General features: G+C 44.4%; 1 long non-coding RNA gene across 1 annotated transcript in view; it reads left to right on the top strand.

Moving 5' to 3' along the window:
• The first annotated feature begins 1,145 nt into the window (after positions 1 to 1,145).
• Positions 1,146 to 23,786, top strand: part of LOC142302059 (uncharacterized) — a 69,366-nt gene continuing 46,725 nt past the window's right edge. The window contains exons 1-2 of the long non-coding RNA XR_012752924.1: positions 1,146 to 1,219; positions 4,398 to 4,526. This is a non-coding gene — a long non-coding RNA (uncharacterized LOC142302059). The remainder of the gene's footprint in view (positions 1,220 to 4,397; positions 4,527 to 23,786) is intronic.

The raw sequence follows: 23,786 nt of genomic DNA, 5'->3' as shown, positions 1-23,786 counted from the left end.
GAAGATTGCAATGTTAGATCCTTTATGTTGGATGTTAGGGTCTGATCTGGATTTTTGGAAGATTTTGTCCTTAAGGCGGAAATCTAGAATTCGTCAGATAACATCTCTGGGAGGATCATTGGGTTTGGGTTTTGGGCGTAGTGCTCTGTGTGCCCTCTCTATGATTAACTGGTGTTTTTCTTCAGCATCCAAATAGTTTGAGAAGAGGGCAGTTAGTGTTTTAGAGATGTCCTCCGCGATTACCGTTTCTGGAAGACCCCGTATCCGGAGATTGTTGCGTCTGTTCCGGTTTTCCTGGTCTTCTATTGCGGCATATATTTTATAAATGTGATCATCATGTACATGAAGGTTGGCTTCCAGCTCTTGGGCATGATATATGATGTCTGTCTGAGGCTGCTCCAGCTCCTCCACTCTGTGACCCAGTTGGTGAATGTCTCTTTTAATGTCAGATAGATCTTTTGCCAGAGGTGCTAAGGCTGTTTTGAGTATTCTGGTAATAAATGCCCTGGAGATTGGCTTGTCTGGGCTATCAAGCAGTTCTGCTTCTGTGTCAGAGACATCTGAATTGTGGTTAGGTGTATGTTCTCCTCCTTTGCTCTGCTCTGTTTGTTGTTTTTTTTTTTCTGTTGCTTGTTAACAAATTTGTCCATCTCTTTCTTGTTGGGTTTGGATGCATGATATACCTCTGTTGATGCGGATTTCTGGCCAAACGTAACCATGTTTTATCCTGTTCATCTGTAGGTTGAGCTGAGGTTCTCCCAGGTAGCATAGAGATTGATTTATTGCATTCCTCTAAGACCCAGTACCTGCTAGTCCGTTTAAGTTAGGTGCTTGGTTCTGGTGTATGTATGAACCTGGTGTCCCAGGGGTATGTTCAGTGACCAGGCTTCCTGAGACAAGCAGTAAAGAGATCTATGTAAGGGGATATCTTCTTCTTATGATCTACTTGCTAGGATGTAGGTCGTTTCCCCTTCACAATATAATCAGGTGTGTCCCCTTTAAGAGTCACTGAGTACTGGACCTTACCTGGTTAATATTTGTTTAAGCTGCTGCCAGGAGGGGAAGGGGGGCGGAGGTGTATTCCTGTATATCTGCTCCGCAGTGTCCCAAACAAGCTGTTCAAGACAGCGTTTCCCTGCCTCTAGTCACCAGCTCCTGGACCCAGTCACATACAGCAGATAAGTCACCACAGGAAGGAGGATTGTTTGCCATGCTGCAGGTGATAAGGCCCTGTGTGCTAGGGCCTCAGCAGCCACTCTCACTAGCAGAAATCCCTGAGACAATGACTCCTGGGCAGTTCAGGGAGATGAGAGGGGTCAGGAGAGTGCTCTGTTTACCTCTGAGGGAGGGAGGAGGTTTGCTGGGAGCTATTCTGTGTCTGGAAGAAGCTTTCCTCCAGGCCGAGGCTTCCTCATGTGGACTAGGCCGCAACTTCTCCTCCCCACAGATACCCCCAGGGCTTGCTGCACAGAGGGTCCCTCAATGCTGGGGTCACCAGAGGACAGGTCCCACCGCTGGGTAAGCTTTAAAAGACTCGATGCCTTTGGATTTTTTCACTTTTTAGCAGAGCTCTCCAGCCTCACGTCTGCTCCTTGCTCCAGTCAGGCCACGCCCCCCCAAAATGGCCACATTTTTGGGACAAACTTCAGAATTTTTTTAAACCCCTTAGATAAAAGTAATTCTCTATATGTTTGGTGTCTATGAACTTGTACCAACCTGAAGCATCACAGCGATGCATCAGTTTTATCATATAGTGAACACGGTGAATAAAATATCTCAAAAACTATCATGCACTTTTATGCAATTTCTCCGCACTTAATTTTTTTTTCCATTTGCCACTACACTACATGGTAAAGCTTATGGTTTCAGTTAAAAGTACAACTCTTCCTAAAAAAAACAAGCCCTCATATGGCAAGATTACAGCTTTTAAAACAAGGGGAGCAAAAAAAAACCTCAGAAAATCGCTCGAGGGTTAAGGGGTTAAATCTTGTAATGGAGAAACAAAATGTATTAAAATTAAATAAATATTCATAGGGTATCACCTTAATTCTACTCACAGCTGAGCTTAACATATTATTTATTATTATTTATATTGCATAGTGAGCTATATAAAATTGAAAATATGAAAAAAGCACAAAAATAAAAAAACAACTTTCTGTTTTCATTGAAGCATGATCATTATTTCCCAATTTTAAAGGGAACCAACCATCAGGATTTTCATATATAAGGTAAAGCTGGTGCTATACTGGTGCTAGGATGCTGAATGTAAGGATAGCTTTTGTTCAGAGACTGGATGTTTTATTTCAGAAATATGTGCAAGTAGTTACATAAATGATCTGCTATTTGATTGACAGGTGCAACAGGAAGGGAATATGTGGGTCAGGTCTTGCTATATATTCCCGCCCCTGTCTGCCTTTCTGGCCTTCATCCCCCAGTTGCAGTCATAGGCATTCATTCTGGTGGAGGCAGACAGACAGGGGCAGGAATAGATAGCAAGACCTGAACCACATATTCCCTTTTGTTGCACCTGTCAATCAAATAGTAGTGTATTTCTAGAATTTACTTGCACATATTTCTGAAATAAAACATCCAATCTCTGAACAAAAGGTATGTTTAGATTTAGCATCCCAGAGTGAGGAGAGCACTGGCTTTACTTTATATATGAAAATCCTGATGGTTGGTTCCCTTTAAGTAACTGTGCCAGTTTCTCTGCCCACATTGATAATATAAAGGACTGTATGACCCTGGTGACCAGCAAAATATAGATGACACAATAAAATGACACGTTAAACCATAGAATTTTATTTTGATATTTTCTAGTCAATTCAGGTAAATTTTAAGCAGCCAGAAGATTTTTTCAACTAAAGGAACAAACAATTTTCAGCTAGATTGACCAATTTGAGCATTTGAGGTGTGTAAAGGCTGCTTTACACCTTACAATTACTCATGTGATCTCGTATGTGATCGCACACGCCCCCATCATATGTGTGGCACGTTCAATTTGTTGCCCGTTTCGCACAAACGATTAAATCCCGTCACACGTACTTACCTTCCATACGACCTCGCTGTGGGCGGCAAACGTCCACTTCCTGGAGTGGTAGGGACGTTTGGCGTCACAGCGACGTCACACGGCAGCCGGCCAATAGAAGCGGAGGGGCGGAGATGAGCGGGATGTAAACATCCCAGCCCACCTCCTTCCTTCCGCATAGCCGGTGGGAGCCGCGGGACGCAGGTAAGCTGCAGTTCAATGTTCCCGAGGTGTCACACACTGCGATGTGTGCTGCCTCAGGAACATTGAACAACCGGACATTCAATTTTTAGTAATTGAACGACGTTTTTGCGATGAACGGTTTTTCGTTCAATCGCAATCGCACGTAGGTTTCACACACTACAATATCACTAACGATGCCGGATGTGCGTCACTTACAATGTGACCCCGCTGACACATCGTTAGATATATTGTAGCGTGTAAAGCCCGCTTAACTCATTCATTTGTTTTTGTGATAAGTCACTAGGTTATTCTATTAAATTAGATTTACATGTTTCCCCATGAAAAAAAAAAATCTTCAAACCATATCCCCATGAGAAAGGATAAATGACAAACTCAGCGCTGCAATATCCATAATTCTGTACATTGATTTACTACAATTCATTGAGACAGAGGCTACCCATCAGAATATAATTATGACTACATGACAGCAAAAATGTGATAAGTACATCAAGATTTAGTATGTCTCTATTAGTTTCTTGGTAAAGGAGGACAGTATGTCTGCCAAGCCTCAATCATTACCCTGATGTGATCAGTATGATAATTGGGAATGCCTGGAACCCTTCCTAGATTTTGGGGGCAATAACCAAATATTGCTACATTAGATAGCTGGCAGATTATCCTAAATATTGTGATTAATGTACTCCTTAATACAGTTCTGTATGCTGACAAATCATTAACATTGTTGACAGCTTAACGGTGTTTCGGTTATCAACAAATCCCTCCACATTGGAAAAGAAACTTAAAAGACTTAATTCGAATTAGGTTGAAGACATTATCAATAACATTAAAAATAGACAAAAATTGACATATTTTTATAGACTTAAGTTTGAAATGATTGTCAGCTACTTTTATGCTCGGGGTGATGGCAATTTTTGATAGCCTACCGTTGAGTTATTTTACTTTGTACAGTTCTTTGGTACTATGTGGGGTACAAAGCATCTTCCATATAATGCTCTTTTGGAAAAGAAAATATAAAATATATTTTAAATTAGGAAAATTTCAGTCTATTGCAAAATATGAAAAATATAAAATTGTTAAAAAAATGCAGAAAAAATAAATATGATTATTTAGTATTATTAGTGATAGTAATATTTATTCCTGACAAAAGATATTTCTGATTTGTAAGCAAAGCAGAGCAAATGGACCTCTGGAAGCACGATCCTCCTCGCAAAACGGCAGATGTCGTCCCTGCTCCCCATATCCTCCCCCTTTCCTTCTGTCCGGATGAAATAAAGGACTGTTTTTACCTATTTGGGTGAGTGCCTACCATTATTTCTTTGTTTTTTTGTGGCAACATATTTCTGATTTGTGCTTTTGATTTTCCTCTCCTTCTTCCAAGAGTTATTTAGTTAAGTGCTTACATATGACACTTATAACTAGATATTCCAGCTCAAGATGACTGGACTACATTCCACAGTTCTTTTTATATTCATAGGCTTTGTATCAATAACAGCATTTTTTATGTCACTCCACAAATTCTCAATTGGATTGAGGTCTGGAGATTAGGCTAACCATTTCTTAACATCAATCTTGTTAGTCTTGTGCCAGAATATTTCCTAATTACTGGTGTGCTTGGGGTCACTGACCTGCTGAAGCACCCATTTGAAGGGCATTTTAAGGGCATAAAGCAACACATGACCACTTCCTGTATTTTGATATATTCAATGTTCGTGATGCTTGGTATAGGATATATTTAACCAACTCTAGAGTATGAGAAACATCTCAAAACCATTATGCTTGCACCTCCATGTTTTCCAGTCTTCACAGTGTACTGTAGCTTGAATTCAGTATTTATGGGTTGCCTCAAAAACTGTGTGAAACCTTTAGATCCAATGACATCAATCTTCTTCTCCTCTGTCCATAAAATGTTGTGCAATTTCTTTTAAGTAAACACAAGCAAAAGGGATACAGCAGCACTCTGTAAGCGCCAAGACATACGCAAACAAAGAAAAATGAAATTTAAACTGCATTAATGCTATTAAAATATACTTAAAAATGAATGTTTTTTGAGCAACATGTGGTCAATTTATGTATGCCCATTTACCGCTGCAAGGTGACCTTTCTCTGATGGCACCCTATACTAGTGTCATGGCTCACCTGGACTAAAAGTCTAAAAATATATGGGCAGAGAGGATCTAGAACTAATTAAAACCACCCTATGGCTGATGGGCAAAGTCAGAATATCTGGCTTTTTACACCTACAATCTTTACCGAAAAAATAACCTGCATCTCCAAATATAGGAAGTGTGAACAGGTACTAACTGCTAAAAGTACATGAAACACAAACAAAAGGGATATGGCAGCACTATGTAAGCGCCAAGACATATGCAAACAAAGAATGATTAAATTTAAACTGTAATAAAGCTTTATAAAATCTAGTTAAAAAGATACTTAGCAGATCCAAGATGGCCGCCGTCACCACAGGACGTGTGTGAGGGAGCTCCTGGTATTGCAGACTCAATCCACCCCATGGATCCTCTGCAGAGCTCCCTCGACCATCACGTCCCCCTTCAACATCATCATGACACCTGGGGGACCCCAGTGGGGAGATTTTGCTCCCTTTCCTCAGCTATAATCATCTAGAGGGCCACCCCGGTCTGAGGCCGACTGCACAGGCCTTGGACCAGTCTGCGGCTGGAGACTCTCCTGTTGCCCTTCCCCAGAGACTGCAGAGGGAACTGATCAGGCAGAAGGAGCCTGCACCATTCAAATTGGCAACCCCCAGCCCGGTAAGCCACAACCCCCATACCTGGCGTGTGAAGTCCTGGGGAGAGAAGCTGCCATTTTGAGAGAAATTGGATCTGTCCCTGGTGTCTGCAGTGAAGTGATCAGGTGGTTTGGCCTCCCGAGTGGTATAAGCCTCTTTGGTCTGCAGGCAGCGTGTTGTGTCTGATCTCTGCAGCATCCAGGCATAAACCCAGTGGAGGGGAGAGATCTGAGGCCCAACAGAACTGTCAGAGCTGGAGGACTTGCTCACTCAGGGGCTGCCTCAGAAGCCGGCAGTCAGTGGAGAGACTTCAGTGTGCTCCACTAGGAGTGAGATATTCTCCCTGCATCGGGCACAGATGTTGCAATGTGCCTGACAGAGTAAACATAATAAACAGCTCTGGAAGAGCAAAGTCAAAGTTAAGCTGGGTTCACACTAAGCGACAGCGACAACGACGTCGCTGTTACGTCACCATTTTCTGTGACGTAACAGCGGCCTTGTAAGTCGCTGTTATGATTGCTGCTTAGCTGTCAAACACAGAGACGCAGCAGCGATCATAACGTCGCTGTGCTACATGTGCAGAGAGCAGGGAGCTGCGCTTAGCGCTGGCTCCTTGCTCTCCTAGGTACAGTACACATCGGGTTAATTAACCCGATGTGTACTGCAGCTACATGTCACAGTGCAGAGAGCAGGGAGCCGCGCACACTGCTTAGCGCTGGCTCCTTGCTCTCCTTGCTACAGTATACATCGGGTTAATTACCCGATGTGTACTGCAGCCACATGTGCACAGAGCAGGAGCCGGCGCTGGCAGCAAGGGCGGAGGCTGGTAACGAAGGTAAATATCGGGTAACCAGAGAAAGGTCTTCCCTTGGTTACCCGATGTTTACGCTGGTTACAGCTTACCGCAGGCTGCCAGACGCCGGCTACTGCTCCTTGCTCGCTTCATTTCGTCGCTCTCTCGCTGTCACACACAGCGATGTGTGTGTCACAGAGGGAGAGTGACGACCAAAAAATGAAGCTGGACATTCAGCAACGACCGGCGACCTCACAGCAGGGGCCAGGTCGTTGCTGGATGTCACACACAGCGACAGCGACGGGACTTCGCTGCAACGTCACAGAAAATGGTGACGTAGCAGCGACGTCGTTGTCGCTATGTGTGACACCAGTTTTACAGCTGCAATAATTTCTTAAGGCCACAAACTAAAACATTATCTCCCCTGGATCTTTGTTCCCGGGATGAATGTGAAAAACCATTGCAGATTGCTCTGCTGCAGACCCCTGCAGGGTTCAGTAAACAGAGATAAGGTGCCGTTTTTTGTTGTGTGGTTTTGTTTTTTTTTTTCCCTCTCAAGAGTCAATAAAGCATTGCAGGGGTTAAATTTGCCAAATCCTGGTGCAAACTCAGCATTGAAACTGCATCCTACCATCCAGTGGCCATTTTATGTACTGCATCTCCAGCATTAATCCTTAACTTTATCCAACTAGAATGCTGATCATCACTATTAACTTTTTGTGGCTTCCGGTTCAGGCGCCGGCTATGTGAAGACTCACAAGTTATATCCCTCACCCTTCGCTAATACTGTACTACATTCCAGAGCTTAACATACCTAACGGCTTGCTGGAGTACATGAGACCAGAGGTGTACTATTTATTGATCCCTGACATCTTCATTTATGGACTGTTACCTTCTCCGTAGTGGGCAGAAGCATCAGCTAACTTCACGTAAATCTGTTCCAGGAGTCGTCCCTAAGATGGCACCATTACCCACCACAGGGGGATCAAAATTTGTACAATGATGTTAATGAGGAGATTGTTTCACCAGCAAAATCGCCTTTATACCTTACAACCACGGATATTGAGCTAAGGGTTGACAGCTCCTCTCTGGCTGCGGAATTCACTGCCAAACTACTTCCAGAAATATCCGCTGTAATCCAATCCACTCTTAACATGGCGCTAAAGGGCCTGCAAGACAGACTACACGAACAAGCGGAACACATCTCTGAGCTGGAGGCACGTGTATCAACTATTGAGAATGACTCTTCCAGTGACCAAAAAATTAATGGCCCTTTCCAAAGAGAACACCATTTTGAAGGACTGCATAGAACATTTTGAGAATTGCTCCCACAGGAGCAATCTACGCCTCGTGGGCCTACCAGAATCTTTTCAACAGAAGGACCTAAAAATGCTTTGTGAGAATGACCTCCCAAAAGCTTTACACTTGCCCGAAGGCAGAAAAGTTGAGAGAGTCCACAGGGTGGGCCCACCTTTAGCTACTTCAGATAAACAGGCCGCCCGGAGGCCACGCCAAGTCATCATGAAGTACTTGGACTTTAACGACAAATCATATATCATAGTCTTATTTCACCCTCCCAGGTAGGATTTATAAAAGTCCGATCAGCAACGTTCAATATTAGAAAAGTGTTATTGGTTCTGGATAAGATCCATTCTTCCAAAAATAAGAACAACAACACAGGTGTCCCGGCTATAGATGATATATAGATGATGATGACTATTGATGCGGAGAAGGCCTTCGATAACAATAAATGGGATTGGCTGTATAAAGTATTATCGAAAATGTCATAATCAGGCCCCTTTTTTAACTATGTAAAGAACTTATACTCTTCTCCAAAAGCTCGTGTATACACTTCGGGCTTCTTATCAAAACTAGTGTTGAGCGGACCCGGACTGCAAACGTCCGGATCCGCGCGGTTTCAGCGCTATCCCCAGGCCGGACCCGGGCGCGGGATTCCGGCTGCACAATCCGGAATCGGCAATTAATAAAAATGAAAGTAAACAATAAATAAATGAGCGTTTTATACTTACCGAGACTCTGTCATGGCGGCACACTTGCTTCCGGGTCGCGCTTTCACTTCCTTTGCTGTGCACACAGTCACACAGCTTTCCGTGTTTTCCCTGCCCACCGGCCGTCCTCTCAGCTGTGATTGGTTCCTGGCTGACGCGCCCCCCAGCCTGTGACAACTTTGCCGTGCAGTCATCGCTTATCGCGGTCAGTACTATGCTGCACTCAGAGCGGGCAGCCGTGCTCTATGGCTGCTAACTCTGACATGCAGCAGAGCTGGATGTGTCTCCGCTGGATGTCGTGTGGATTTCGCCGGAGCTGCAGGGCTGTGTTGGGGTAATAAGTTGTGAAGGAGAAGGCTGCGTGTGTAATTTATTCCACATAAAGTATTTCTCTGTATCTTGTTTATTTACTGTAATTTACAGTTTTGTGATGCGGGTATCTCACAGACGCCCGTGCGATCACAAATCTGGGGTTTAATAACAGCCATGCGCTGTTATTAACCCCTGCTATTACCTTGATTGGCACCGCATCAGGGCAATCAAGATGAGCCAATATCGCACCGGAATGGCCACATCTAACAGATGCGACCATACCGGGCGGCTGCGAGCTGAGGATATACCAGCCCCCAGCCGGCGTTATCATGGCTACTAATGAAAATTGGGGGGGACCACATGTCATTTTTTTTAAATTATTTAATGCGGTTTATCTTAGACAGCAGTCACAGCGTGGGACTCCCACAAGTGTGACATTGCAGCACAACCGAACACACATCTGACAGGAGCGTGCATTTGTTTCTAGGTACATACACGCTCATGTTCAGACAGTGGAAGGCTGTGCCTTGTGATAGTGTGACATCCTGGAGCCCAAGGGTCACAGGTCGTTACACACACCACACATCCCCTCCACGCACTAGGAAGGTAACACCCGTCAATCAAGACCTGATTGCCTCCCTCAGTGTTAGACAGGCACACCAGGTAGGCGGAGTCAGGCAGAAAGACACGCCCACTGAGGAGTCTGCTGGCCTGAGGCAGGAAGTTCAAGGGCAGATTAGTTAAGTTGTTGCTAGGAAGTGGTAGTGAAGGAGTTCAGATGTGTGACACACAGCGCTGCTCGGCGCCTGGGTTGGAGCCCAGGACCGACACACAGTCAGTCAGGCAGATGGCAGGGGCCGCCTGCAGGAGACCGAGAACGCGACCGGTGGAACCGTAGAAAGCGGAGCTGGGTTGGAGCCCACCGGACCCGCAGCGGGGTGCCAACAGTCTACCGGAGCACCAGGAAGGGTACTCAGACCCTGACTAGGCTGTAGGCCACCATTTAGTCAAATTAACTGATTGAGGTCTGGACCTCACGGGGTCCTTTCCCACCCAAAGTCCCGATTGACGGTAACAGCCCAAAACTGACTGGATAACAGCCACCGCCAGAGGCCATAAATCCGAGGGCCAGCGCCTGCGGGCAAAGGAACTCCCACGACATACCCGCCGGGGAGTGGACCACCCGTGCTTAGGCACTGTGTCCACACAAGCTTAGGTGCAGGAGAAAGGAGGACCCTGTCACACCGTCCAGTGCTGCAGCCGGCCATGGGCAACCCATCTTCCACCTTGTTTGGTTTACCAGCGCCTCTGAGTGACTTACTTGTGAGTACCACACCATCGCACCGCACTGCAGCACGGCGCCCCGCACCGCAGCTCCCCCGCTACCAGGCCCCGGGACACACCGCCCCTTCCCACGGAGGGGTTAACAACCAAGCTGCGCCCTGCCATCTCTCCCAGGAGCCCCACCATCTTTACCGCAGCGGTGGTGTCCCATATCACCACAACCCGTGGGTGGCGTCATGAAAACCACCCCCACACCAGCATCCCCGCATCCCCCGCATGCAGCGCCAGCCTCCCCCTTTCAGGGTGGCGTGACCCCCGGGTCCGTGAGAGGCTCGAGCCACCGCCAGCAGTACGAGCACGGACCCGAGCGGCTCGGCGGTCACAGCCAAGGCCGCGGGGCGGTACAATGTCATGTCAGACCCTCACGAGTCTGACATTGCAGGACAGCCGCACATGTCTGAGGGCTCTTGTACACTTGCGTACTGCTTCCGATGCGACAGCGTCGGAAGTGATATGCAAATGACCCTCTGTTGCGGGTGCCAGCCAAGGGTCATGCGACTGTGATGCAATCTTGCAATCGCATCACAGGAGCAGAGAAGATAGAGGGAGCACTTTCTTACCATCTCCTCCACTGTCTCCGCGTGCATCGGTGCGATCCCATTGCATGACACACGGTTCACGCTTGCAGTACAGCAGAGCCGAGTGTCATGCGAGTGTCCGTCCCTGCCACTGAGGTCAGTGAGAACGGACCTCTACTGCGGCCAGCACTGAGGAGGGGAGGGGCTGGAGCTGCGGAGGAGACAATGTCATAGCCCAGCCTGTCACAACCGCTCAGTCAGTGTCTACACTCAGAGCTGGCAGCCGTGCTTTACGGCTACTAGCTGTGAGATGTAGCAGAGCCGTATGTGTCGCCATGGAATGTGTGGATTACGTCGAAGCTGCAGAGTGTTGGGTAATAAAATGGTGTTTATTTACATTCATTTGCAGGTTTGTGATGCGGGTATCTCACAGATACCTGTGCGATCACAAACCTATTACCCTGACTGGCACCGCATCACGCCGCCGGGAAGAGCAGGTAATGTACCGGTATAGCCGCATGTAATACTGTCCAAAAATGATGTCTAATGCTGTCCAAAAAGTTGATCCTTAAATATTGGATAACATCCTGCACCCCTTCTATCTCAGAACATATAACTCAACTTAAGCATTAAATGGAGATTGAGCAGGGAGATGCACTCACAAATAAGGAAGCGCAGGCGAGTAGATTTCTACTAAAATGGAAACAGTTTGTGGTGAATTATTGCAATAAGGAGGAAAAAGAAAAAATGGTGCAACCTTTTACCTCAACTGCATGGTACATCATGGAAGACCTAAAGAATAACCTAAGTCACCTCCTAATAGGTAACTAAACTGTGACTAAGGGTGGCTTTAAACGCTGCGACATCGCTAGCCGATGCTAGCGATGTCGAGCGTGATAGCATCCGCCCCTATCGTTATGCCAATATGTGAAGATCGCTGCCGAAGCGAACATTATCGCTACGGCAGCATCACATGTACTTACCTGCTCGGCGACATCGCTGTGACCGGCGAACCGCCTCCTTTCTAAGGAGGCGGTTCGCTCGGCGTCACAGCGACATCACTAAGCGGCCGCCCAATCAAAGCGGAGGGGCGGAGATGAGTGGGACGAACATTCAGCCCACCTCCTTCCTTCCTCATTGCTGGCGTGTGGCAGGTAAGGAGAGGTTCCTCGTTCCTGCAGCGTCACACGTAGAGATTTGTGCTGCCGCAGGGACGAGGATCAACTTCGCCCAAGCGACAGCAGCGATAATTGGGAGAAGACCCCCATGTCAACGAGGAGCGATTTTGGACGTTTTTGCAATGATCCAAAATCGCTCCTAGGAGTCACACACACCGAGATCGCTACAGCGGCCGGATGTGCATCACAAAATCCGTGACCCTAACGAGATCGCTGTAGCGATCTCGTAGCGTGTAAAGCCCGCTTAAGTGGACTAAATGAAAAATCAACCCCCCCCCTCTTTTACTGCTTTCTTTTTTAAATGAGATTGCTGTTACGTTTGCTTGGATTATTGTTTTGTTTGTTTTTTTTCTTTTGTGTGTTTTTACTCTTACTTGCACTTTTCATCATCCCAATGGTTGTTGTAGATTTATTGTGTCTACAAGTTATGTTTTCCCAGTCTACTGGATGAAAGTTTATTACTATATTTTGATGGGAATGCTAATCATATTGTTTACTGTTTAATGGTTAAAATTTTCAATAAAAATATATATTAAAAAAATATATATATATTCTTTGCGCAAAAATTGGCCAGTTCTTGCATGCCTATCAACCACGGCAATGTGACTTCTCCGAAGGGACCCTATAATAGTGTCATGCCTCTCCTAGACTAAAAGTTGGAGGTGTAGAAATCCTCCTATTCTGACTGTGCTCTCTGTCCATAAGGTCTTATTTAGTGCTAGATGGTGTCATGATTAAGAGCACTTCTGCTCAAAATGCATAGAGCAGACAGAGTTTATGTTTTACATTTTTGGATTAACTGAAGGTTCTGATGAAGATCATTGGCAGATGCTGGCTTTTTTCTAACTTGGACTGAACTGCTCTGGAGTCGGCCTAATCTTTCCGTGTACCGCACCCTTTGATATATCCTGTTCCTCTATGATGAGCTAAGCTGGTATTATTTTCTATTTTGGACGCTCTTCCCCAGGGCTGTTGCCCACTCCAAATCCACTGACCAAGGCCCCGGCCATATCCAACATGTCTCCCCATTGGATGAGGTACCCGCTATGTCTGTTGTGTGCTGTGAATGATCTATGGTGCCAGGACAGGATAGGAACTGCAAAGGAAGTGTTGGAAAAGCGGGGGTAGTACCCTGAGGTCCTCTCTTCTTTCATACATCCATTTGCGGTAGTTCAGTTGCTGTTTGAGTCTGTAACATAGGGTTTCCTACAGTAGGAAAAGGAGTGAGATGAATGCATATCTTTACTCCTCCATCGCCAGGCCATGCCTCTTTCCCATGTTGTATGGTCTTTTCTCCCAAAAACAGTAATTAAATACATTAGTGAAGTTACACTCCTATTAATTTAGACATAACTGTTTCTTGTTCTGTCCACATAGCCATATGAGGGTTTGTTTCTTGCTGGACAAGTTGTAATTTCTAATTACATAGTTATATAGGTTGAAAAAGACACCATTTATTTTACTATAGTTATATGATGTACTGGAAAGTGGAAAAAAATTGCTAGATTGGACTTTTACGTACACAGCTGCACCATATCTGTGTATTTATCTTATTTTTGGGACTCTAGGAGATACTCTGCTGTGCTTTCCTGGACTATTGAGATGGCAGTGATACGAATTCTCTGTGCAGAACTTCTTGCACTTTAAGAGATGCTCTGCTGTGTTTTCCTGAGCTACTGAGCTGGCAGGTTGATTGACAGCACAGGATTCCAGGTTGGTTCTGAGAAGTGCTGATTGCTCAGGTGTTCCATCTTCCTGGTAATTGCTCTGCTTCTTTACTGAACATGCTCTCTCAGAATTTTGCCAGTCGTACTTTCTGGCTCTTTTGCTGTACTGTTGGCCTGTGTTCCTGCCTGTGCTCTGATATTTGTTTCTTGACCCCTGACTGTTGTTTGACTCCTCTCTACCTTCTCCTTGAACCTGTTGTGACCTCCTGGATTTTTACCTCGGACCATTACCTGACCACGTCTCAGTTTCTCACTTAATCTATTGCATGCCCTCCAGGAATTCTGACCTTCGGATTGTGACCTGACTACACTTCTATGTACTCCCTGCATCCATACGTGTCCTCCTGTTACCAGACCCCGGCTTGCCTGACTACTCTTCCGTCTGTACTATCCATAAGTAGTGACTTGCATTACAATTTTGATATTTTTAATGGAGCAAAAGTGGGCTGATTTCAACTGTGACATGTTTGTATTTTTAGAAACATTTTTTATCCTTTCTACTCAATTTTTTTGTCCTCTGAGGGGAGTTGTACCTGTGATCATTTAATCACTTATACTATGCACAGCAATAATGACAGTCTCCTATGAATGCCAGCTACAGGCTAGGTTTTATAGGAGTACCACCATGACAAGAATTGGGATCTTCAGCAGATCTTCAGCCATCGTGACAATGTAGCGCTCCCACGGGGCAGGTGGTCAACCTACTTGTCGCCGGGCAGTCGCAGGTCGGGTCAGGCGATGTCACGGGTGGCCTTGCACGTTTCTGTTGGCCCGATGTATACAGGAAAAGGGATGGTTTGCGGAGTATTTGAGGAAAGTTTGTTGTTACGCCACCTTTATAATGCGGCCAGGAGTAACTGCCATTGTAGAATTCCTTGCCAGGGCAGGTGTTATGGCATCCGCGATGGTGTCGCTCCCAAGAGGCGGAGCGGGCCCTGGGTGGATAAAGGGGGGTTTAATGGCCATTGGCGCCTAAGCGCTGGGTGGCGGCACCGGTAAGGACAAGCTAAGACAGTCACTGCACCTTAACCCTAGAACGCGCAAGCAATTCAATCTACCATAGAAAACAAATGACCTAGCAGGCCTGCGAGGCCCCAGGTATGCGTTCTAGGGTTAATTGAGGTGCAGTACCCTGTGGCGACCAGAGCCCCAGGGGTGCCACAACAACCCATTGACACTTCCAAACCATGTCACAGGTGCACCAATTTTTACATAGAATGATATGCGTTTTGCCAGCTAATACTAAATGCTGGTGTCACAGATAGACCCAAGCATTTAACATAGCTCATTGAGATTATTTGCAACTCCTTTAACTTTAGACTTAGAGATGATGAGAGGGAAATATAGAAAGTGCATAGAAACATCAACTCACCTGAATGAAAATATGTTAGATCAAATATCCATTACATATCCTTAAAGTCAAAGTTACCCAACAATAAGTAATTTAGAAAAAGGAAGGTTGGCATTGATGGCTTGTAAAAAGTATGCGATTATATTAAAGTGCTAAATCAGATGAGCAGTACAAACGTTTGTATTGCTCCTCAGATGTGATGTAGCACTTTAAACAAAGATTAAATAAAAGATGGTTTTACATTTTATATGCCATCTATTCCACCTTTCCTTTTTTAAGAGAACTTTAGTATTGGACAAGGTGGGAAGTTGATAGATAATGGAATAAAGAAATAAAAAGGATAATATCGAATGGGAGAAATGGGGAAGAAGGGATTCTATGAAAACCATAATATGCATAACCATAAATTTCTTAAATTCACATCTGCTGGTCCTGAAGATCCATTACACTTGTAAATTTTACTATGGGGCTATAAATATTGTTTAACACACGAGGTAGACTGCAATGTGGTTGTCTTCATTGTTCATGCCAACTAGTTCTCCTCCAGAAGTAAGAAAATTGCCTGTCTAGTGCCACCTATTGTAAGTTACTACACTTTTCCTCAATCTTCAACCCATGATGCTCTTTAAAACATGACTATGAATTTTAGCCAATCCAATGCTTCTATGAAAAGGAAGGGACACCTGTTTATGAAAGGATTTCTGGAGTTCTTGCATCTAAACATTATAGGACAGAACTAAGAAAATTGTCTGTCTAGTTAGAATCTTTTCAGCCGAGTGGGATATTTTTAGATTGAGAGCTAATTTTAATGCAATTTTCCATGGAGAATTGTCTGTAAGACCTAGCTGCATCTATTAACTAAACCCCTTTACAACATCCTTTCATACGGGCTCTCCCGTGTTATTCCCTACACATGTCTTCTGATCTGATGAGTAACCAACGTATCAGGGTTCTTTCTGAAAACCCTATGTTGATTGTTTAAAATTCACTCCTAGAAGAATACATTTGTAGGACTTCTCTATCTTCATCTGATCAGCAGACATGTGCAGCTAACAGGTGAGGGTGGATCTGAGATCCACCCATGCCTATTAACTAGTCAGATTGTGCTGTCAAACTCAGCACAATCTATTGCCCTCCAGTAGGCATTGCTCCATTCGCCGCTGCCATCGGTAACCCCATGACATGACTACGGGGAGAAAATTAGTTATCATGACAGCGCGGGGTCAACTAAGGACCCCTGTCATGACTTCATTCCTGTGCATACTGGCTGAACCCAGCATTCATAGGAGATCAGCATTTCTGCTGTACAGTGTGGTGCTGAGGCATCGCTCTGAACAGCAGAAACAATCGCATAGTGCAGGCTTCAAGTTCCATATTGGGACTGAGAAAATAAATTAAAAGTTAAAAAGAAAACAAAAAAATGGTATTGCTGAGTTCAGAAATGCCCTATCTGTCAAAAATAAAATCAATTAATCTGATCGGTAAATGGCTTAGTGAGAATAAAAATGCAATCGCACGCGATCAAAACATCTACTCAAAATAGGTAGAAATAAAAACTTTATCTAAAGACAGAAACAATATGCCCTCACACAGACCCAAATCCTGACAAATGAGAACGCTACGGGTCTTTTTCTGACATATTACTGATTTTTTTTACCACTTAGATAAAAGTAAAGCAGTATATGTTTGGTATCTACAAACTTGTACTGACCTGGGAAATCATGTTGCTATGTCCGTTTTACCATATAGTGAGCATGGTAAATTAAAAAAGCAAAAACATTAGTGCAATTGCACTTTTTTTTGCAATTTCACTGCACTTGAAATTATTTTCCCATTTTCAAAAACAATATGTGGCAGAATGAATGGTGTCAATAAGAAGTAGAAGTCATCCTGCAAAAATCAAGCTCTTATATTGCTATAGTAATTGAAAAATAAAAAGTCATGGCTCTTAGAAGAAGAGGAAAAAATAAAAGCGAAAAACGGAAAATAGCCGGGTGATACAAGGGTTAAAACCATTATCTCTGCGGCTATTTTTTTTGTCTTTATTCTAGTTTGCATTGAAGAATAATTGTGACCAAGGTTTTGCAGAATACAGTAAGTTTAGTTGTGTTACCGAACGCATGGTCAATGCTTGAAATGATTACTGTATTTATAAACTAAAGCGGGCTTTACACAGAGCGACATCTAGTTTCGCTGGTGAAAGCACCCCCCCCCCCGTCGATTGTGCATCACGGGCAAATCGCTTCTCGTGGTGCACAACATCGCTTACACCTGTCACATGGGACTTACCTGCCTAGCGACATCACTGTGGCCGGTTAACCGCCTCCTTTCTGAGGGGGCGGTTCGTTCGGCGTCACAGCGGCGTCAGTAAGTGGCCGCCCAATAGAAGTTGAGGGACGGAGATGAGCGGGCCAAACATCCCGCCCACCTCCTTGCTTCCTCATTGCGAGAGGCCGCAGGTACGGTGATGTTCCTCATTCACATAGCGGTGTGTGCTGCCGCAAGAATGACGAACAACCTGCATCCTGCAACAGCAACGATATTCGGGAAAGGAACGACGTGTCAACGATCAACGATTAGGTGAGTAATTTCGATCGTTAACGTTCGTTCCAGCGTTTCACACGCAACGACGTTGCTAACGAGGCCGGATGTGCGTCACAAATTCCGTGACCTCAACGACATTTCGTTAGCGATGTTGTTGCATGTAAAGCCCGCTTAAGTGTCCAGTATTTATTTGTGGGTTCTTTTTACAGTGGATAGTGATTTAAAAAGGCAGTGGGGAGAGAAAGAAGTGTCTTATAAGTGGAGAACAAAGGAGATTTATTTCATAATATATATTTGTTTATATATACTATAACTTTTCTGAAAGTTCAGTTCCCATTTCAGTTTCCAACGCTCCCACACATAAGCTCAGGAACAAATATTAAAATCTACTATTGGAAAAAGGTATTTAGAAGTACTTGATTTTAATTATTTAACAACTGAACAACACAAATCCCTATAAAATGAGTTTTATTAACAAATATTATTAAAATCATCCAGGTGAAAAATCCATAATCCCAAATATCAAAAATGGGGAGACAATATGGAATGAGGGGCAGCCGAATATTAATGATGTCACTAGGCAGAAGTCAAGCAATATGGTCACAATTACCAAAAATAAATATATGAACAATGAGGACCCTAATAAGTCATTAAATCTGAACCCTGCCTAACCAGAAAGGGTATGACACCCTAACTTTATTGGGCGCCCCTGTTCCTTGTCGGCAATGTCTTACACTCCCTACAAACACCCTAAATGCACAAACTAATTGTGCTCCTAGAGATACATCACAAAAAAAATATTTACAGTACATTCCGTATAAATGTCTCTAAGGATAAGTGCTAAATATATACTTATATACTTACTACATTAGTGCCGAAATTGTCAGGACACTAAACTTTTAATTATATCTCATGATTTTAATTTGGGGCTTTAAAATTTCTATGCAGGGTCATCCAAAAATTGGCTTAGAGCTGAATCAATTAAACAACATATTATATGGGGAAACATATACACTGACACACAACAAAATAAGTTTATTTGCATTTTATTACATTATTTACACTGTTTAATCTCGTAAGTGCTCAAAATGATTTCCATCAACATTGTGACATTCCTTGAACCTGTTCAGTACACGGTGACACATAGTACAGCATAAATTCCAGTCTGTATTAATGCCCATATATGCTTACATAATTAATTTTCTTAATTTGTCCATTGTCTGGTAGTTCCTTTCAAGAAACTTATTATTTACTACAACCTAAAAGAAAAAAGTCTATTGGTGCTAAAGAGATATTCTCAAGTTGTCCCTTGAGCTGCTCATAGGAATATAGTCTCCTTACTTCCTTGTTTCTGGGAGGGACGGCTCTCCTCCTCTTTATTGTTAACAATACGAAATAATTTGATTTATTTTACTAAAAAATGCTTTGTCATGGAAGCACATGTGTTTGCCCTCCGCTTTATTCAAACTGTCAGTGGGCAGTCTTTCTTTATGTACCACATGTATATAAATGTATCATCCTGTGCTTTTTCATGTATTGTTGATTTCTTGGTCGGGAGGAAGAGGTCCTGTACCTTGAAACACGTAGACCTATGGAATAAAATAATTACTAGTTAGTCAACAATTTTCCATCTTCTTTGGTGACAGCGCGGCGTTAACCCCTTCTCCTCCCCAGCTTTGAAGACCTTCCACGGGGGCTGCGGCAGTCGCCATTATTTGTATGCTATCTCAGGTGGTTGTGACCTTCACAACCATGTAAAGTGAGTGTATATCACTACACATTGCCCTTTTTATAGATCTGGTAAGACCCTATCTGCGCCCTTTTTTTTCCCTAGTCTTTTTGAGTGTCAATTATGACACCCATACTATTAGATCAGTCGAGCTTGCATACTGCTAGTGCACTTGATGTTTGACCCTTGTTGGGTAATGGCTGTTTTTGGTCAGTTGTTTTGACTTCTAGAATTAAAAGGGAAATTAAAGAAGCACTTAGGACAGCGAGAAAGTAAGCTGTGTTAGGCCTCCGACACACTCACGTGTCGCTGGTCCGTGTGTGCCATTTTTTTACATGGACCGGAGACACGTGCACACGGGGACCTAGGTAATCCCTATGGTTAGGAGACACGTAAGTCCGTTCCGTACTTACGTGTCTTCGTGCCATTTTTTACATGGACCGGAGACACGTGCACACGGAGACCTAGGTAATCCCTATGGTTAGGACTCACGTAAGTCCGTTCCGTACTTACGTGTCTCCGTGTGTTAAAAACGCTGACATGTCCGTGTTGCTCCGAGAGCACGGGTATCACATGGCCCTCACCCATACCACACGGATGTGGTGTGGATGCGGTCTCGTGTGACATGCGCCGGAGAAAACACAAATGTCAGAGTAAAAAAAGAAAAAAATGTTACTCACCTTCTCCAGCACTCCTGTCTCTGCCGCTGCTGTTACTTGCTGCTGACCGCCGCTCATTATACTCATTTAATATTCACTTCACTGTGGCCGGCAGCAGCGGGGAGATGGCAGGACCGGAGCCGAAGATCAGCACCACGGACAGCAGGAAGGAAAACGTGAGTATGCAAATTACTGGTTCTCTGTGTGCTATTGCGGATAGCACACGGAGAACACACGTGGCCCGCACGTACCAGAGACACGTACTTACCTACATGCAACACGCAGGGTAAATACGTGTCTCACGGCACGTGCATGATTTTCACGTGAGTGTGTTGGAGGCCTTAACAAGATCTGCTCTGAAGCTGCAGATAGTAAGGAATAGGTTTTTTTACAAGATTTGTAAAAGCAGCTTTTCGTGAGCTGAGAGGGAAGGGGAGCTGTGATCAGTTAACTTCTGTATGAAAATCAATTGACTGGAGAAGAATATCATAGATGTTACTTCTATTGAAATGTAATTACTGCGCACTTTTAGCCAAGGTATGCATAGACACTGGTGGCAAAAGACAGTGGAAACCAGCTGTACACTATGAAAGATGAAAGGTCTCTTTGCAGGAGAATGACAATAAATGCAAAAAGCAAGTCAAATAAAAGGATGCTTATTTCAATATCATCTTACTAATTAAAGGTATTTAATAACTTGACAATACTCCTTTAATTTCAGTGAATTGGTTATAATTCAGTACTGCCACGCCATCTGTTCCAATGCTAGAATATTGGAACGTGTTGTCAAAGTAGTTCTTTACTGCAAAAGCATAATCGTGAGCTGGTCATCTGCTTAGAAGAGCAGTTAGTGAAAGTTAGCTCTAATTCAAAGCTAAGATATGACACTAATGGTATACCGTCAATGGTGGAAGACCACGCAGCCCTATAGGGCACGTGGTTCAAGGGGGACCGGTGCCTGCGCCAGCACCGCCCCCTACCTGTTCAACTGTATCTGCATCCTAGATGAAGAATATCGACTTCCTGTTAAAGAGATATTCTCAAATTGTCTCTTGAGCAGTTAAAAGGAATACAGTCTACTTACTCTCGTGTTTCTGGTAGGGCGAGCTTTCCTTCTTGAGTGACAATTCTGTTCAACTGTGTAGGCATCCTGGATATCAATACAGTTGAAATCAATTATGAAAGAGGGCGTGCTCTATTTATCATCATTCTCTTTTGCTGTGTGACGTCTCAGTGCAGCGGGTGAGATGACATTCTACATTGCGTCTGCTGGGCTAAGACAAGCAGAGCTGCAGACCTCTTGCGATGGAGACCGGAGTAGTGGAGAATTGCGAGAGATCAGTACTTATGTTTTTTAATCACTAAGTACACTGGTGGCCATAAAACTATATGGCTGACTATGGGGTGTGCATTATTCTATATGGATGGCTATGGAGGGCCCATTATAGTATATGGAACGCTATGTGGAAGCTCTTATATTATTTGAAGGGCTTTGAAGGAGCCTTTATACTTTATGAAGTTCTATTTAAGGGTTATTATACTGCATGCAAGCAACGATACAGTGATAAGGTTTGTCTGGAGTCAAACCATACTGTACAGAGGGTGGTGTGGGAGCCATTTTACTTTTCGAGGGGCTAGTGAAAGCCATTATACAGTGTGAAGTGGTGAGGGGACCATTATACTGCATGCAATCCTATTACATTGTACGGAGGGCAGTGTGGTGGGTCTTAGTTGATTGATCATACTGTGTTGGGGTCACCATACTTTGCCAGAGTAGTTGAGAGGGGGTACAGTAGGGTCATCATACATACATCTTTGTGTAAAGGGTACTGTAGGGGTATAGTACATTCAAAATGAAGAAAACTGTAATCCAGCTCCAAAAATAGATACAATTTGGAAATTTATTTGTAGAGTCTTAAAAAATTGTTGAACAGGTACATGTTAAAACTATTAAGCTGCAGTTTGTGAGAAGTGATGGCCCATGCTACACGTTTCGAGTGAGAAGCGCGACATACTTTTTTGTTCAACAATTTTTTAAGAATCTGCAAATAAATTTCCAAGTTTTATCTAGTTGTGGAGCTTGATTACTAGAGATGAGCGAACCGGTCGCGGTTCGGCTCGAGGTCGGTTCGCCGAACGGAGGTCCCGTTCGAGTTCGGTTCGTCGAACGTTCGACGCACCGAACTTGAACCGCATAGGAAACAATGGCAGGCAATCACAAACACATAAAAACACCTAGAAAACACCCTCAAAGGTGTCCAAAAGGTGATAAACAACTCACAACACAAACACATGGGAAAGTGACAAGGACATATACTCATGCGAAAACAAAAGAGCTGGACAAGGAAAAAGAGGAGGAGACACAGATATATGAGTATATGCAAGGAAACATCGATGCCAGTACTGTGCAACTTGAGCCCTGCTCATTTTAGGCTTCCAATCTGGATAAATTGCCTGAGCTTGCCACGTACGCCTTGGGGATCTTGTCGTGTCCTGCAGCCAGCCTTCTCTCGGAACCTGTCTTCAGTGCTGCTGGGGGTCTGCTGGCAGATAAGCACACGTGTCTGTCAACTGACAATGTGGACATGGCTCTCAGAGGACTTTTCTTCCCCTGGGTCATCCAGGGGACGGGAAAGGCACGCGTATTTTTGAGAGTGCTTCATGCAAAGCATCTGTTTCATTTTGATAAGGGGGATCAAGTGATGCCAGTCAAGTGGGGTGTGTGTGGCCCAATTAGTGGAAACGAGGGAGACTGTGGTTGGAGTCCCCTCGCTTTTGAAAAAAGAACCAAGATGAACAAGTCATGGCTCTCAGAGGACTTTTCTTCCCCTGGGTCATCCAGGGGACGGGAAAGGCACGCGTATTTTTGAGAGTGCTTCATGCAAAGCATCTGTTTCATTTTGAAAAGGGAGATCAAGCGATGCCAGTCAAGTGGGGTGTGTGTGGCCCAATTAGTGGAAACGAGGGAGACTGTGGTTGGAGTCCCCTCGCTTTTGAAAAAAGAACCAAGATGAACAAGTCATGGCTCTCAGAGGACTTTCCTTCCCCTGGGTCATCCAGGGGACGGGAAAGGCACGCGTATTTTTGAGAGTGCTTCATGCAAAGCATCTGTTTCATTTTGATAAGGGGGATCAAGTGATGCCAGTCAAGTGGGGTGTGTGTGGCCCAATTAGTGGAAACGAGGGAGACTGTGGTTGGAGTCCCCTCGCTTTTGAAAAAAGAACCAAGATGAACAAGTCATGGCTCTCAGAGGACTTTTCTTCCCCTGGGTCATCCAGGGTATGGGAAAGGCATGCGAATTTTTGAGAGTGCTTCATGCAAAGCATCTGTTTCATTTTGAAAAGGGGGATCAAGTGATGCCAGTCAAGTGGGGTGTGACTGGCCCAATTATGGGAAACGAGGGAGACTGTGGTTGGAGTCCCCTCGCTGTGTTTTACATGATTTTCGAAGGGCATGACATGCCTAAGAGGTTGAGTTTCATCATCTGCAACTTGTTGGCAACAGAAAGACTGCCTTTACACCCTTTTGAGACCGAGTATTTTCGAGACCTTATGCCCATTGCAGTGCCCCAAGAGCCGATGGCCAGTCGTCACTCCTTCTCCAAGAAAGGCGTGCCCGCGCTACCACAGCAGGTCGCACACAAC

The sequence above is a fragment of the Anomaloglossus baeobatrachus genome, chromosome 1 (genome assembly GCF_048569485.1).
Source record: "Anomaloglossus baeobatrachus isolate aAnoBae1 chromosome 1, aAnoBae1.hap1, whole genome shotgun sequence".
NCBI classification, from domain to species: Eukaryota; Metazoa; Chordata; class Amphibia; order Anura; family Aromobatidae; genus Anomaloglossus; species Anomaloglossus baeobatrachus.
The sequence above is the reverse complement of the archived record's forward strand: the minus strand, read 5'-3'. Positions and strand labels throughout refer to the sequence as shown.